This window comes from Taurulus bubalis (assembly GCF_910589615.1).
Source record: "Taurulus bubalis genome assembly, chromosome: 9".
Lineage (NCBI taxonomy): Eukaryota > Metazoa > Chordata > Actinopteri > Perciformes > Cottidae > Taurulus > Taurulus bubalis.
The window spans coordinates 15,819,693-15,832,103 of NC_136597.1; positions in this window are offsets into that span (position 1 = coordinate 15,819,693).

The window sequence follows — 12,411 nt, forward strand, 5'->3', positions numbered from 1 at the left end:
ATGACTCACCCCTGGTCCTTTCATTACACTGTTGCATACATGCTCATTTTCTCCATGTCACCATAATATCTATTACTCACTAGTCTGAAACTGTTGCTGCAGTTCCCAGTATTTCCACTCACATGTCTACTACATCATTATACTGTAAGTGTGACATATCACACCATGCTCTCTTTCAGGTGCTTTCAGGTGTGGCAGTTTTTCCCCTCAATACTTTTTATAATCTGTGTTGATCTTTTTGAAGAGAAATATGTTTGAAGTGGCTTTGACTGCCAAGCTATTTATTGGATTAACAATGTGTCAAACCAGAGCCAATAGCACGGCTCCAAAGCAAGTAGGTCGGCTTGAAATTCAACAGACAGTGCAAGAAGAACAGCTCGGATGCTCCTCAGGAGGCCCTCCATGTCCATGGCAGCAGCTCAACTTTCCAGTGTTTTCTACCTCACGTCCCCTCCCCCACACATACACACCCCACTACCACAGACAGTAACTACCATGTCATCCTCTGTGCAACAGAGTGGGGAATTAATCAAGCAATTGTTTGTGGTCTAGTGGCAAGAAATTTGATTCACCAGTCAAATAAAGTTGATATGACATTCTCAAAGCTCATGTTGTCGGCTAATGTCAGTAAATCTGTCTATCCATCCATCTAATCTATTGTATCTATCTCATCTATATCATCCATCTATCGTCAAGGGCCTATCAACCATGTATCTCCAAAATGGCAACTTTTCATGAGGTCAGAAACCGGTCCTCAGCTTTGAGATAATGCATTATTTTAGATAATCCAATAAATTAATGTTTTTTTTATCACAAGATGTTGTTCCTAAAACTAAAACCAGTAAAAAATACAATTAAAAAAGGTTTAAAAAATGTGGTTTTCATTAAACAGTATACAATTTCTTAATTAAATGTATTAAAGCTATTTTTATACATGAAAAAAACACACTCTCTGGTTTGAGAAGCTCAAACTTGAGAATTTTCAGCTTTTTTGTATTTTACAATAAAGTAAATTGGAGTAAATATCTTTACATTTTGTTCAGTCACTACTACTCTCAGAATTGAAAAGGGTAATGTCCATTTTTCATTTTTCTAACGTGCTAAAGACAAAATGATTATACACGTAAAGAAAATAATCGTTAACTGCAAGCCCAAACAATATATATTGATATATGAGACAAAATGTCATAAAAACATCAAGCAAAAACATTAACATAATTGATTACCGAGATAGTAAGAGCTTAAGGACAAACAGAATCATCGCCAATTGTCAGTTTCAGCACCTAATAACAGTCCACTGGTTTTGGTGACGTTACCTTGTCTTTCAGTGAAAATGACAAATGGATATTTGCTTTCCATTTCAACTGTCAATTAGTTACATACATGCTGTGGCTAGATAACACATGTTCAGCAAATGCAGAAGAGTAATGACCTCAGGGATAATATGCTGTGTCTGCTGAGTCTCAAAGACCAATTACCTTTACTGTAAACATGACCCCTTCCCTATGGGGAAATCATAACATGACCCTAAAAGTACCACATGGTTTCTCTTGAAGCTGGGACAGAATATATCCTGATCCCAAAGGGCTAATGAGATGGTGATTTAGATATATAGTTCATCTAGCTGATTACGACAAAAGAGAAATGTTACACAGTACTAATGTACTGAGGGACACGGTATAATGAGATGAATGGATAGCATAAGACAAAAGGAAGTGGAAATGAGTGATGACTCAAACACAGGGAAAATCCTAAGGATAAATTAGTTATAAGGCCATCTACATGTGGGGCAGACGAGACATGAAATATTAAGTTAGCATCTCATATAGTGCAAGAGTTAAGGTTAAACTACTCCTGAAAAATCACCTACTGTATATTTACAACCACCCCTCTGTGGCCCTGTGCTAGAACTACACATCCCAATGAAAGACAATGATGAAGAAGGAAAAGTGTTTGACTAAGCATCTACGTAACGCACTCTAAACCCCGGTTAAATTTCTGTAGCACTCAAAAATCTGCATGCAGATAACATGCTCCGCATCATTCATCTCGCCACATGAATGCCATTGTACACGCCCAGTTTTTGACGAGCAGACAAATCAGAGTGAGCCATATGTTCTGAGGAAGTAAGAAATGTATTTTTTGTTTTTGTTTTTAACCAAAAAGTACAACTGTGCTGTGAGATTTCAAAGGATTATCAACAAAAAAGCTTTCTGTCATCTCTGATAAAAAATGCACAAGAGATGAGAAACCACTTCACACCAAAAGGTAATTGTAGCTTTTCCCGACACATGCTGAATTACCTCTGAGCCGGCATGGGATCCGTTTCATCTTTACCATGGAAACCAACATCATACTACAGTACATGCACACACACACAGAGAGCAATTGCCATGGCATCCAGTACCGTGGCGACAAGAAGCTTTCTGCAAACCAGACCAATTTACTCAGCAGCTAACTGGACACTCAGTCAACCTCCTGCCTATCACTCCCTAATTCCCTCTCTCTCCTCCCCTTTTGCTTTATTTTTTTACAATGCATTTATTTTGTCATGACCCAGAAAGATTACCTTTTATCAGCAGAGGACAAGGTCTTGCAGAGCTCTGTAGGAGCGGCTCTCTGTCGAGTGGTGACAGAGGAAAAGAAGCTCTGCAGGGATCCCGAGAGATGCCCAGGGATGCAGCTGAACCGGCACCGCACGCACGCATCCACAACCACTATCACCACCAGCGAGAGCAGCAGCAGCAAATCAGAAGGGGAGGGGAATGAAATATAAAAAAAGCAGGAGAGGGGGTTGCTCTATCAGCAGCAGGAACATTACATCATAGGCTGCCTCTATGGAAGGGTGGGAGAGGAGTGGACGGAGAAAAGGGAGGTGCTCCTTGTAGCCGCACTCTCTCTGTCATCGCTGAGCTCTTTTCATTGCACGCACAAGTCCAAATTTAATATTTATGATCTGGTAACTGTAAAAAGCCCTCAGTGGTTAGAGGCAGACCTATGAAATAATTAGATCAACTGCTCTTAATTGTGTATGATCACCGGGGTTTGTTGTCAGAATGGATATAATATGATGCACTATAATGTGCCTAATCCCTTTGGGGCACAGGCTGTGTGTGTGTGTGTGTGTGTGTGTGTGTGTGTGTGTGTGTGTGTGTGTGTGTGTGTGTGTGTGTGTGTGTGTGTGTGTGTGTGTGTGTGTGTCGTGCATGAGAGCCCACACAATGTCTATTCTTTGTGGTAATTCGATTGCGTGACAAGTGCTGGCCGCTCAGTGCTCAAAACGCATGCTGCTATTCAACCTCTGCAAAAGGTCATTTGAGATTTCTTGCAGTAGTTGTCAGTGGATAGGGTAAAGTTGTTAGGACAATGATTATATTTAAACTTGGCGGTCACAACAACTTGTCAAAAACTGCTGAGTGAATAAGCCGATGCTCTGAGCACATATGGGAGGCAGAGTCCAACCATACTGGGACGGATGTATTGGTCGCCTTTTCCCAGTGATCAGCTGTATAACCACCTACACACTGATGCACCACAGAGCACCGACATGGACAACAATACTCACAACAATAGTTAGTCAAAGCCACATGATCTGAATACTTCCTAACAAATACAAATGTATTCCCACAAGTATATACATGTTGTCAAAGTCACACACATTAGTGAATCCAGCTGAAATACATTCAAACATAAGAAAATGTTTCCTCTGCCAGCTACAACCAGTTGTTATGTACAGTGTCTCTACAACAATGTTATTGTATGACCATTTATATCTTTTTCAAATTATTCTACATTATCTTGATATTAACAGTAGAGCTGCAAATTATGAATATTTCCAATATTGATTATTTAGCAGATTACTTAGTCAATACATTGATTAATAATTTTAATTTCCCAGCTTTCAAATTATTTTTTTTGTCCAACCAACAGTCCAGTTGCATACTATAACAGAAAACATGAAAAGCAGCAAAACAAAACAAAATGTGAGTAGCTTTAAAATACTTGAACAATTAATCAACTATCAAAATGATTTGTCCATTTGTAATTTTCTGTCAATCTTTATCGCTTTATCGTTTCAGCTCTAATCAACACTGAATCAAATTACTGTGTATTTGAAAGGAGCCACTCAGAGTTCCAAATAATGGAGTATTGATTCATATCTCTGCAGCTTTGAGATTTTATACATTGTGCATTTACTGCATGTTTGATTCTGAGCCAATCTCATCAGTCCCTGTTGTCACCGTTTGCAGCCAGACTCTGATAAACCAATGTATGCAACCATACGCGGCAACCATAAGAAAGACAAACTTAAATAAACAAGATAAGGTATACATATTTTTGTAAGGTTCAGACCCAAGCTTAAATGTAACTACTTGTTGTTTTCAATATTACTACTAATCACTATACTTATTCCATCTGCAATGTATTGTGTATTCAGTGGCACAGCAGTTGATAGATGAAGTAAACAGACTATAATACATTGTGTAAATTGACTGCAGCTATGTTCTCTTCAACAGTGTGTCAACCAAAACAATTTACACACGCGATTAGATAAACGAGTTACACGAAGATGGAAATCTGTTGTTTATAGCCAGCAACTAATGTGTCCAAGCAAACATCCAAATAAATGATGAGGAAACTCTAACTCATCTGTACTGTACTATACATCTTCCAGAGTATCAGTTCTACTGTAGGTCCAGTTTAAGAGCGACGACAGGTAAACAGACTCTGATGAAGACCAGGTCTGGTACGTACACTAGTCATGCTTTAACGATGAATTCACTCAAATAAGGGCTTTTAAATAATGACATTTACTCAGTTAGGTATACTTTTAAAACTTTGAATGGCAATAACAAGTAATTGTATAACAAAAGAATGAGTTTAAAAATCAGACAAGCGATCACTGACAAATTCAAAATCATGAACCCCTTGCCATATTGTTTGTCCTTTAACCGGGATCTTGCAGCTCGGCAGGGATCTGGTGCGTCCAGTCCAGACTCTGACTAAAGCTGACAGATCAGGAGGAAATACTGCAATTCTGCAAGCTAGTTAGCTAGTTACATCAGCAGCTTTAAAGTATTTTCCTGTATTTATTTATCATTGACATGCTCCATACGTGTGAATATAACAAAAAAACAAAGTGAAGGGTTAGCGTGAGTTTGAACAGCGACGGTTGTCACAACTTGTTTTGGCCTGAATGGCAGCAAAGATAGACCACAGAGACTTCATTTAAGGCCTGCAGGCCAACTAACCTGACCCTTATGTCCATGGACAACTCACATCTGCCATCTGCAATCTGTACTTCATGTCCATCATGTTCCCCACGCAAAAGAAAATGTGTACATTTGATGTGTATGACCGGAAAAATAAATAATTAATGTAAATAATAAAACAAGTGTTGTTTTACTTGTTCAAAGATCATAACACTCCACCATTACAACTTGCAGATGTGACCTTCACAAACACAGTCACAATATCATCTCAGTCACAATACACCCAAACAGCAGGATGAAATAAAGGAGGCCTGTATGTGCAGCAAAGACCATAATGAGGGTGGCAGTGAATCAGAAAAATCAATCCAACTGCTCTTTTGTCCGTCTCTCTCACTGTAAAATGGAGCGTACAAAATTCCTCACATACCAAGTATTGTAGGTTGGCTGGAATGCAGACTGTACTCGGACAAGGCTGTGTGATTTCCAGTGTGTGTGACACTATTCACTGGATGACGCCTGAGGAAGGAGGGTACCCCAGAATGTAAACACCACTCCAGATGGATCTGACCTTTGCTAACACAAATTGTCTGAACCCTTTATGACCGCAGGGGACAACAGCCATGAAATATTATTGCTGCAGCACACAGACTATCATTCTACTTTCCCAAAAAGCTGCTCTGTCTCACTGTTGCAAATAGATTCAAGCGCTTCATGGAAAAAGGGAGAAAAAAAATACAATGAAAGTAGCCTATTGAGAGACATGGGAGTGACCTTGACATGAGCCCATCATGCTCTGAAAGAACACAAAAAGTCATTTCTGCTGTTTCGAATACAAATTATTGAAGATATGTTTTTACGACCGGATGTTACATTTGGACAAACCACTTATGAGTATCAAATACAAAAGCACAGATGTGGTAACAAAAACACTTTGATTTACGTTCCCATTACAGCACGTTCATTGTGTATTTGGCAGCTCCATGAAATATATTTAGGACAGATTTATGATTGATGTATTCCATCTCTAGTTCATACTAGCAATGTAAATGCTAATTGAAATTTTAATCTCACAGGCCTAACTTTTTTTCCACACTGCTACTCCTCATAGCACTAATACCTATTTTTAATAATTCATAATAAAAAAACACACACAATTAATAAAATCCTGATTTTGTTTACAATTTATAAATATTAAAATGTATATAACCTGACCTGCAGAAGCAATCTATAATCCAATTAAAAACAATATTCCCTGAAGGGTTGTGTGTCAATGAATTATTCACATTGCACACATGCAGGAGGAGTTGGTCAACTGTAATACATGGTGTTGATTGATCACACTTAGCTCCAGCATCCTCGTTCCCTTCTCCCCTACGCGGGCTCTCGGGACTTCTTCTGAAATTAAATGGTCTAAGGTGATTGGCTTTTGTCCTTTGTAGCAACTGAACAGCAGCAGGGATAATCAACAATCATGACAAACCTTCTCATAGCTCTGTGTCACGTGCAGTAGAGGATGTAGAAGTGACATTTTGTAGCAACATCAAGCCTCAAACAGCTCATTGCCACAGAGATGCGTGACATGACTATGAGCTCTGAACACCATATCACGTAGTGATGGCATGTAATGTGGGGAAGTGGAAACAATTTAGGTTTCAGGCAGCAGAACTACTTGGATAGGTTTAGGAAAGAAAAGATCATGGTTTAGGTTAAAATGACATACAACCTACTTAGACCACGTCATTTAAAAAAACAACTAGGACTTTTGGTTACGTTATGTGTTGTTTCATAGCCAACATTTTAATCAGTAAAGACAAAAAAGAAATGAAGGCAAAAACATTACACAAATTGGTTTCAGATCCTAATAGGCTAACCATTGGCCAACAAACGTTAGCTGCCTTAACAGGGGATTTCAGACATCATTCAACTCTGGCTTCTGCCAACCAAAAACAAAAACATGACCTACTGTATGTCAAACCATATATACGTATGGCAGAAGATAGCTCGTCTTTCTTGTCAAGTCTGACCACATCCATGTGCTCATCACTACACGTCACAGTGTACAAAGGTTTTACAAAAGGGACAAGTGGGTCAAGTGGAAGTTTTGATTCTTCGTGGGAATTGGCCGTACTGGAAAGCCTTTTACATCATAGGGGATCATTTTTATAAAAAAGATTAGCCGACTCAACGGAAGTTTATTTCTGTTTATTCCATCTCATTTATAAAAGGCTGCTCTGTACAGATGCCGCTGTCGGTTAAAAGATGAAGACCAGCAGTTGCATCTTATTACTTTGTCTTGGAATAGTGATCTTAATCCCCGGCATATAGCGCGTACGGCTAAAAGATAACAAAGCTCTGCCCTTGGCACCCTTCTCCAGGGTCTCAGGGGGCTCTGGAACGGCTGCTCAGATACAGCTCTTGCAATGTGGAACATTCATAAAATCCCATCATGCAGCTCTTTGGCATTTGACCATGTGTTGGAGCAAGGCTAACTGAAGACAGCAATCTTAAACATGAATATTTTTCTCTTAACCTGCGAGAGGGGCTGGAATTAGTGATGGGTGTCACCAGTTTTCTCATTTCCTAATATGGTTTGATTTGGTCAGCAGTTGAAACTTCTTGTTATTTCTGAGGATGGAGGGCTGAGAGAAGGAATGACACACTTTTAAATGGCTTTTGAACTTGGAGCGATAGTAATTTAAAGATGGAAACAGTGTGTTGAAAATACAGTGTGTTAAAAATATTCACATCAATGAGTAGAAATGGCAATGACAATTTGGAGTATTTCCTTTCACCCATATATGGATTAACGGAACTGCAAATAGCTGTGACACTGTTCTGGAGAAACCTGATGCGACATGATTTTGAGATCCTTCCAACCTGCTGCTGATCTAAGAGGCTCCAGGTAACCACTCTGGGCTCTTCTTCTGTTTCAGCACAGCCGAACCAGTCACCTTGCACACCGACTCTCACTGCAGTATCATGTTCTACGTTACCGCGGCAACACAACGATTATGTTCGCCTCCGTATTCACGTCCCACTCTCGTCCCCCCAAGAAACACTCTTCTAGTCACCACACTGAGTTGACAAAGCAGGCGTATTACAATAGGCATTGTTAGATTGATCTGAAGAAAGCTCGAGCCCCCTTCGGCAAGGTGAATCGGGCAACATCAAACAGAAAAAGATGCAGATATTTAAACAGAGGGAGTACATGTTCCAGTATCTTTTTCTGGAATGCTGCTCCTTTAAAGTATAGCCTAATTTGACCAGTTTGTATTGAAACAGATACACAAATAAACAAGCAGTAAACCGACCTACCATTCTATACTACAGTAAACTATATTCAATATACAGCCAAAGTATAACTATTATAGCTGTCCTGGCATTTAGAAAATGCAAAATATATCATTAGTATCACATTGTTCTTTGGAATCTGACTAGGCCTCTAGTCACACTTGACCAATTTTAATGTTTATCTAAACTAGGAGCCAATGACATTTGAATGCATCTGATGAGATTAAATATTTCTCAAAATGAAATTGTCACAGTTAATATGGTCAGTGATGGGCTCCGTCACAAATATTATTCTGTGTCTGTGTCTCAGCCAACCATTTTAGAAAAGGTAATTTGAGGGCTCTACTTAAAAAGCAGGTATATCAGGAGCAGTGAACTGTAAGCACATTGCAAGACTGTTTATTTGCTGCAAGCGCCTGTCTGCCGCACTTCTAACAACAGGGTGTGTAAATCCAATAAAAAAGCAAATTAGCCGTCTCACTTCAAGTTGAAGATCACAGGGGGCACACCTCTGATCAACACCCAGGAAGACTCCTATATGTTTACTGTCTTTTTGAAAAGTTACAATACATTCATTATTATCGACGTGGACCATGATGCTGAAATATGAGTCGCTGCGTCTAAGACTCAAAAGATGAGTTTTATTACAAACATCTGTAGGAAGTACTCTGATATGCAGAGTGACATTTTATAGTGCACATCTAACGCAGTTAGCTGATCAGCTGAGGATGCAAAAACAGTTTTTACTATTACTTAAAGTTGCACATACGGCAATACATTATATATCATCTCATCGTATACTCAGGTTCATGCATTTTATCGCTTACATCCACATAATAACTGTATAGATTTTTACAATAGTTAATAATACAACTAAATAATGGCCATGTTGCAATGGTCAACCGACCTGTCTAACTCCTTCATATAAACCTTAACCCCCCATGATCCATTTTAATGAAATAAGTTGAGGAACACACTCAGGTACAAGTAAAGCCTAGTTTATGGTTCTACGTCACGTCTCAACGACGGTGTCACGTCGACGGCGTAGGTACGTCGTCGACGTGACGCCGTTGTTGAGCATTCAAAGTTCTGCGTCGAGGGACCGCATTGCTCTGCAATTAACCGCCATGCCGCCAGGGGGGTGTGCCTGTGTGGCTGTGTGGTTTCAGGGGTTATAGTCGAATTCCGGTCACAGTAAACAATGGCAAAGTTGGAGCGGCTGCATTAAAGTTGGAGCTCATCAATATTGAAGAGCAAATGCTTATATTGCAAATGTTGAAGCGCAGGCGACAGAGAAGATGTTTGCGGAGGTGGTCTGTACGACCACTAAACCGGTCGAGGCTGGGAAAAAGCAACTGCTGGAAATTACGTTCTGAGCGGACCAATCACAGCGCTTGCGGTCCGCGTCAACATTTGGGTTGTTGTTGACGTTTCACATTGCTAGATTCTGCTGAGAAGTATGTTTTTTGCTGAGAAGTCAACAATTTGAGAAGTTAAAATAAAACCTCTTGAAACTACAAGCTCAAAATAGACGCATTTAAAATAATTAGTTAGTATAAGAGAGAATACTAGATATAGTGAAACAAATGCATACAAAACTATTAAGGTGGAAATAATATAAAAGTCATGATAATGAAATAAATCTAAAGCAATTGGTTCAATATTATCTTAGTGTGCATTATAGATTAAATCTCAGTTCAGTTGTTTTATCAACATTGATTGTATGATGGTCATCAGCAGGTTGAGTATGGACAGTATTGTTTTGTACTTACAATTAGGAGATGGAGAATTAGTTCAGAGAAACGAACATTGAGCCAAAACAGATCTCTATTTAAGTTCTTTAAATAGAGATCTGTTTTGGATCTCTCGCCATTTTGTTTCAAGTTAGTGAACAAACCCAAAGAATAAAACAATGTGTACGTTTTGTCAACCCAAGCACTGCTGATATAATCATGTCTTGTTGTATTAAAGCCATGGGATGGAGTTTTTGAGAGTATACCAAGACAAAGCTGCAATTGACATGTTATTGTTACTATGCATCATTTCTTTATGCTTTGACATCAGCATAGCATAGTGTTCACTAATGGCAAAATTCTTAAGGAGTTCAAACTTTTTTCTGAGTTGAATATGTAGTAACTGACACCCTAGTTTTTATTCTCCCCTTCACACTGGACAACACAGTGACGAGAAAGACATCTTTCTGATGCATCATGAGAATGATTGACAAGATGGTATCCTCCTATTACTGCATAGCAAGCACAGCAGTAAGTGAGAAAAGCTCCATGTAGTACATGACAGTCATTCTAGACCAGGGGTCAGCAACCTTTCGTATCCAAAGAGCCATTTTGACCTTTTTCCACCCAAAAAAATTGTCTGCAGCCACAAAAACTATTTGATATCACAGCTTCTGAAGTTTTATATATAGTCATATTATATATACAAAAAACTATAGTTTGTTGTATTTATGAAATTATAGAACAAGATTAAAGACATTTTTTTACATTATATTGCTATTTTACCTGTTTATAACTATCAAACAAAAAATAGTCATGTGTCGGCTACATTAAGGTTAATTCAAAATACAACTATGCAGACCTTCAGTACTATTTATATTTGTGGCTCATGTGGTAGAGTGTTTGCCCTGTAACTGCAAGACAGCAGGTTCAATACCCATCCTCTTCAGTGAGTTTTACATTTTATATGCATATATTTTGCTACGTTCACACTGAGCGTCCTCACTACAGACTTTTAGAGCACCGCAAACGGAGGATGGATCCGTTTTTACGAGCGGACGCCTCACTGTCTCACGAGCTGACACAGAACCAGCAGCAGTAGTGGAGTTTGGAGACGTGATCCACTTCCTGAAAGTATATCTACTTTACTCAGTTTGCTGCAGCAGTTGAGGAATCGCTCTTCTGCACTCATCTGCGCGCGAGGGCGGGCCTCTGAATCACGAGTAGCCACCTACAGGGAAGAGGCTTGACAGCGACGTGACAGGATGTGACGCACATTTTAGTGAAAGAAATATTTAAACATTTATTTCTATTTTCAGTGACCCAATATCACCTAAAACTCCAAGAAAAGAGGAATTCTTTGTCAAAGCCTCAGGGAGCCGCAACAGACGGGCTAAAGAGCCGCATGCGGCTCCGGAGCCGCGGGTTGCCGACCCCTGTTCTAGACAATGCCTATTCCGGTTCATTCGTGAAATACTTTTGAACTATTACCACACAATAGTTAATCAAAATAAAAAGTTGACATTGCTTTCGTGAACGTGTGAAGTTGACAAACACAGATTCCATAAACTACCAACAGAAGTCCTACATTTACTGAGGTTAAGCCAGACACTAAGTTGAATTATGCAGTGTTTGCAAACTGTAGACTCATGCCAGGCCTAATAATACACTGACCAGATCATACAGGGCACAGCAGATACAGCAGCAGTTCAGGCCTCCATTTCTGTGCCTCGCCCTGAAATCCTCTCAGGTCACTCCTCTCCGTAGGCCTCTAAACTTAGCTCAGCCCAGAAACAGACCAGATCAGAGGATATCTGCCTGCTGCTGGGTCGCGTGGCAATCCCTCAAAGGGTGCAAAGATATGTGACAACTGCTCACATCACACCACGGACAGCATGGAACCACAACAACAGTTTAAATCCCCTCGAGTATGAGCAGCAGCCAAGACCTCCAGACGACAGGAAACAAGGAGGAAACACTCAGTCAGTGACTTGGGAAGGGTAACGAATTACATAACAACTACAGATGGTTGCCAAGATACAGGCACCATTCAGACAGAGATTTAGATGACTCAGTGAGGTTTGAACTCTTCATTTTTCGATACCTGCAAACATCCAACTTGGTCATGGTCAGAGCAAAAAGCAAGCAAAAGCCAAAACAGGTTAAAAAGATAA